This window comes from Canis aureus, chromosome 10 (genome assembly GCF_053574225.1).
Source record: "Canis aureus isolate CA01 chromosome 10, VMU_Caureus_v.1.0, whole genome shotgun sequence".
Classification (NCBI taxonomy): domain Eukaryota; kingdom Metazoa; phylum Chordata; class Mammalia; order Carnivora; family Canidae; genus Canis; species Canis aureus.
Genome location: NC_135620.1, coordinates 25,478,083 through 25,484,131, shown reverse-complemented (window position 1 = coordinate 25,484,131; position 6,049 = coordinate 25,478,083).

Here is a 6,049-nt window from a genome sequence, read left to right as displayed (position 1 = left end):
AAGTGGGACTTGATCCCAGGACCCTGAGATTATGACATGAGCCAAAGGCAGACGCTTAACCACCTGGGTGCCCCTTTACTGCTTGCCTTTTTTTTTTTTTTACAAACTTGATACACCTTCCTTGTGAAGAATTCCAGCACTATAAAAATAAAAAATGTAGAAAGTTCAAGTCTCCTGTGTTCTCCCCACCCCCACCCCGACCCCCAACCCCGATCAAGGTAACAAGTAGGTCACAGTCCTGTCTCTTCATCTGGATCTTGTTTCTGTACACACACTGATGAAAAGGATTTCACTACATTTAATATTTTGCAATCTGCCTTTTCTGTTTAAATATTTGGAAACTTTCCATGTCACTGTAGTCCCCTCAATATTTTAATCACTTCATAGAAATGGAATTTTTATGGTCTCTCTCTTTTTTTCCTTGGGATTAGAGGCTTGGTGCAGTGAGCATCTTTGCATCATTGTGCATTTAGACAGGCACCTGGGTACTGGCCTGTCACAGTAAATAGGTTTGTGCCTCTACCTCTGTGCATGCATGTTTTTGTGGGACAGATTTCTCGAAGTCAAAGCTGGGTGAAAGGGTAGTTTTGAGAAAGAGTGCCAAACTGTGCTCTAAAAAGATTGTGCCAATTTTTACTCCTATTGGTAATGTGTGAGTCACTTGGTTGTGTGTTAACGCTGTCCTTTAAGGAAGAACATACTAAGGCACGGCCACATGGATTGTGTTCCTGCACTTGTCATGGGATTCATGCTCGGTATCGTATGGGTGGCACCACTCAACCTGCCATAAAATTCCACTTGAGGCAGCATGTGAGTAATAAGGTGCAAGGAAACTTCTGAGAAGGTCTGAGATAGAAAGAGGCAGAAGGGAGGTGCAAAGATAGCTAGGGAGATGCCCGAGTCTCCATTCTTATCCAAGAAGCCCATCATTTTTTCTTACAGGATGCTCTGCAGCTCCCCCCACTCACAGACACACACAATCATGTTTCCCAGTTTCCTGTATCCTGGACTCCATCAATTGTCTAGATAAATGGTACAAGGCTCACTGAAGATTTCATTACATCCCTGCTTGACTGGGCAGGTGGACAGGCATGCAATGAGCTCACAGTGCAGTGGGATTGTGAGGCTCTGGGAAGAAATGGCATTTCAACTGGTTGGATCTCAGCTGTGTTATGAATCATCTTGTCTTTCCAATTTCCCATTGCTCTGTTTACTCAGTCTGCTCCTCTTTGTATGATGCAGGGCTGCTGGGGGAAGAAGGGGCATTGGATCTTTGTGACCAGAAATGGTTGGAGAAAGAAGCAAAGTACAAGCCCAAATGGAATCTCTGGCCATAAGCTTGGATTAGTCACTACAAGACAAGGCAGCCCTCAAAACAACTCACCAGGAGTAATAGTTGACATTTATTCAGTGCTTACCATATACCTGCCATCATTCCAAATAGTGTCTAGTATTATATGTCATATATATCTTTCTCTCATCAATCTTATGATGCAAGTAATTATTTTTGGAGTCTAACCCGAATTAAGTAGGCAGTCTGACCCCTCAGCTTGATGCAGATCTTTTCTATCCACTCATGTATGTGTCTTATTTTATAGAGCATTCCAGACCTATCTCATCTCATGTTCAGTATATGTGCTGCCAAAGCGAGTATCATCTGATGTTCCAAAAAGCAGTGCTGAGAGGCTGGGGTTGGGGGGTGGGGGCGGAGTATTAATGTACTCATTTGACAGGTGGGAAAACTGAGGCCTGGAAATGTGCTTTGTGCCAGAGCCCACCCCCATGCTGGAATGTGAACCAAGTACCTTGATGTTACAATATCTCACGTGACACCTCAGTTGAGCGTCTGTCCTTGGATTCCAGGTATTTCTTCAAAGCACAGGGTGTTCTCAGGGCTCAAAGCACTGGGCACTAAGCCAGCCCAGGTGGCTCCCAGCCAGGTGACAGGATCTGCAGACAAGCTCAGTTCCTGCCCGTAGCCTGGTATTCCTCGGGCAATTATTTTCAGAAGCCATTGACATCGTGGTTGGCTCGCGAGCCGGCTCTCACTTGCTGCCCAGGAATTGAACTGCTCATTGGCCCATGGGTTTATGAGTGTCAGCTGCTTTTTCTCATTACCACTTTCAATTAACTCATTGTTCTGAGTCCAAGCTAACGGCCCCCCTTGGGATTCATTTACATTAATGTTGGGGCCCTGGTTTCTTTCTTTTTTTTTTTTTAGAAGAAAAATTCAGGTTTTGTGAAGTGAACAATTAGAAGCATCAGGGGTAGAGGCCCTGGTTGTGGGTCCGGGACACAAGGGGCACACATTTCCCACAGTGGCACTGCCAGGCTGAGGTGCCCTGGTCAGTTAGATGAGACAAATTGGACATATCTTTCAAGCCCAGGATCAGTCTTTCTTCTTGGAGGCGGGTGAGGATTCAGGATGAAGATGGAGGTGGGTGGGGAGTCAAAGGGCTATGGAGTTTGAGGAATGCACTCTTCCACCCTGTGAGGTGTTCACATCTTGCACTGCAGAAGAACATTGAAGAGAACAGAAGGTGATTAAACACCTACAACATGCAAAGTATGATTGCCTTCATTTCACATAATCCCCAAATGAGAACTGGTAACCTCCTTTTATAGGTAAAGAACCTAGGGTCCAGAGAGGGATGGTGACCTGACCAAAGCCATATATCTAGGAATGGGAAAGCTGGGTTTATACCAGCAAACAGGGGCAAGTGTGGAGAAAGTGAGTGTGGGGGATGGGAGGGGTACAGGACTCTATGCAAATAAGTGATGCTTCTTTAAAATCCCTTTTAAGAAGTTTCCTGTGATGACCCACCTACTTTCCACTTTGACCCACCTACTTTCCACTTTGAGAATCTCTTGGTCCTTATTGCCCTCCAGATAGAACAAGAGGGGTGACTGGAAAACCAGGGTCTTTTGGGGGTGTTTCCTCTTAAGTTTTTTTTTTTTTTTTAAAGGCTTCTGCTTCTCCTCCCCTGTGATTACTAGTCCCTGCTATCCAGGACTTGTAGATCAGAGTGGCCCGTAAGAAGGAGACCTAGCCCACCGTTCTGAGAGCAGAAAGATGGGAGGCAGAGCAAGTAGGCAGGCCACGTGAACACCTGGGACTGCCACCCTGCTTTTCCAGAACCATCTCAGGGGAGGTTGTAAGTACACCCGAGAGTGGGCCCTGGAGCTGGGAAGCCTCACTGTGCTATCAACCAAGGGAACCGGGGTGAGTCCTTCCCACATATGCAGAGCCTCAGTTTCTCCCCCTGGAAAACTAAGGAACAGGATGACATGCCTTCTGAGGCGATCCCTAGTTCTGGAGTCCTCTGCTGCCCCTCGGAGAGGATCCGGGTCTCACTACTCCAAAAGCTGACAAAGCTGCCTTACCTATTATTTTTTCAGACCCAGTTTACTTTACTGGCAACAGACTTTGCATTTGGGCCCCTTTGTGTGTCCTTTTAAGTTGTGAGCTTGTTTATCTCTATCTTTGATTAAGGACACCTCTTCTGAAGTTATGGGACCTGAATTTAGCAACAGAGCGGTGGATCCGAGAGCTGAACAGCTCCCCTCCCCACCCCCACCCGCCGCAGCACCCACCCGCTCCACTCACTGAGAGGGGATAGAAATCCCCCGCACGTCTGCAGCAGTTTGCAGGCTACCTTTTGTTTCTCCTCTGGAGGGTGTTCATGTGTATGAGCTGGAGGAGATGGAGCGTGAAGAAGCTGAAAGATCTAAGGGAGAGGAAAGGCCGGAAGTTTACAGGGAAGATGGCTAATCCTTGCCAAGGAGGTGAAAAAGTCAGACATCTGGTTGCTGGTTGTGTTTCCTGCTGAAAATCAGGGCAAAAGGTCCCTTACAAGTTTGGATCTGGGTGGGAGGAGAAGAAAAGGAGTAGGAGGGTAGACGTGAGACAGAAATCCCGTGGCTGGGGGAGGGGGAAGAGGCACACAAAAACAACTGATCCTGTATTCTTGCTGCTCCCATCTTCTTCCAAGAGTGGGAAGGAGATTTGGCAAAAGATTCAAAGCAATCCAGCTTCCGGGGAGTGAGCAGTATCTAAGAAGCCCTTACAGGTTCGCCCTTGGCTCAGCTACATGTTTTCAGGAAGAGCCGCACGGCTGTGATCCAAAGTCCTGCCAGATAACAGAGGCTGGGAGGCAACCTGGAATTCTTCATTAACAGAGCAAATTAATGAGACGGAGAATAAACAGATACCCGGATGCTCTGTGTATGCCCTTGGCTGCAATCAGCCCTTATATTTAGACAGCACTTTGTACTTTGTATTTTTACAAGGGACAGCGGCCTACATCTGATTCCCATCATCCCATCCTGGTGAGCCATGAGGGGGTCAGGCCTGGGATATTAATCCCCATTTCATAGAAGAAGAAATCAGATGAGAAAGGAGAGCTAATGTGACCCACACCACAAAGTCTCAGGAGGCCTTGATGAGACCCTTCAGGCCCAGATGTGTCCTTGTCCCCCCAACACCCTATGTCATGGGGCACCATGAGGAAACCTTGGCTCTGCATGTGGGTACCTGTAGCTTTTTGTTCAAGGTGCTGCTTCTGGGCCGTGGAGTGTAGAACGGGTTCTTGATAACTGAGAACTCCTAGAGCAGTTGGCAGTGAGTACTGGTCCAATGCCTCGTATGTCACAACCAACCAACCCAACTTTAAATTCAGTTTTCCTTCACATGAATTTCCATCGGTAGATCTTAATTGACATTAGCAATTGTTGAATCAATACTACACAACTCTTTCACCTTTCTAGATGTTTCAACATTTTTGTGATAGAGTATCAGGGAAAAGAGTTTTTATTTTATGTGTGACCCTTCAAATAAACGTGATGAGTTGGCCTGCTTGCCTTCCCTCCATCATTCCACAGATATTTAATGAGTACAACGCCAGTGTTGAGAATATAATCGAGAACTGGGCAGGCACTGACTTTGACTTCATCGTGGGGAGGATTGACAATACACAAATTAACATGTTTGAGGGGCCCCTGGGTGGCTCAGTGGTTGAGCTTCTGCCTTCAGCTCAGGGCGTGATCCCGGAGTCCTGGGATCCAGTCCTACATCTGGCTCCCTGCGAGAACCCTGCTTCTCCCTCTGCCTATGTCTCTGCCTCTCTCTCGATGTGTCTCTCATGAATAAATAAAATCTTTAGAAAAAGAAAAACATGCTTGAAAATATGAGGATATCTCTTCATATGTGCCTAGAAGGTAAGGAGGTACTATGGTAAACAAAAATGAACAGGAGGATGTGTATTTAAGATGGGAAAGGAGGCCGAAGACCAGGAGGGAGAGCAGGATGGGCAAAGGGAGGGCATAAAAGGGCCCCCAGATGGCCTGGGGCATGAAGGGCTGATGAACTTGAGAAGAAACCCTGTATGGCCTAAGCTCCTGGGGGAGCTTCAGAGGCAGCTGCTCATCCAAGAAGTCCAGTATGTTGCTCCCCAGCAACATACTGGGGAGCATATTTTCACTGGGAACCTCAGTTTTCTCATTTGTAAAGTACAGGAAGTGAGACCAGCCTCAATGGGTGTTTGAGACAAAGATGAAAATTCTCAACCGAGACATACAAATGTGTCTTTATCACATTACCAGATCAGCTTAATCGTGATGTCTCACAGGTCTTCCATGCTTTGCCTTTCTCCCACCAGGGGAGTATTAAATGATCTGGAAACACACACTTAAGAGTTTGGGACTGCAAGAGGATGCTGCAGAGCTTTGGTCCAGCACCACTTCACCCTCCCATGTATCGTTCCAGTGCTAATGGCAGAGTCTAGCCTAAGTAATAGACAAGGATGGCCTTTGTATATAAAAAAGAGATTCCTTCCTATTCTCTTATACCTGCCACATATTTGAGAGACTTTTAAAACTTAGGGAACAGGTGGAAATAAATACAGACAACTCTTCAACTTACTGTCAAGCAGTATTTCTCAACTTTTGGCTATCTGGATGCCTCCTCTCTGTGGGGCCCCCACCACATCTTTGAGAATCACAGAATCTTGTGTGTTTGGTATTTAAAATCTATGGGTGTTTTCTTAGAATT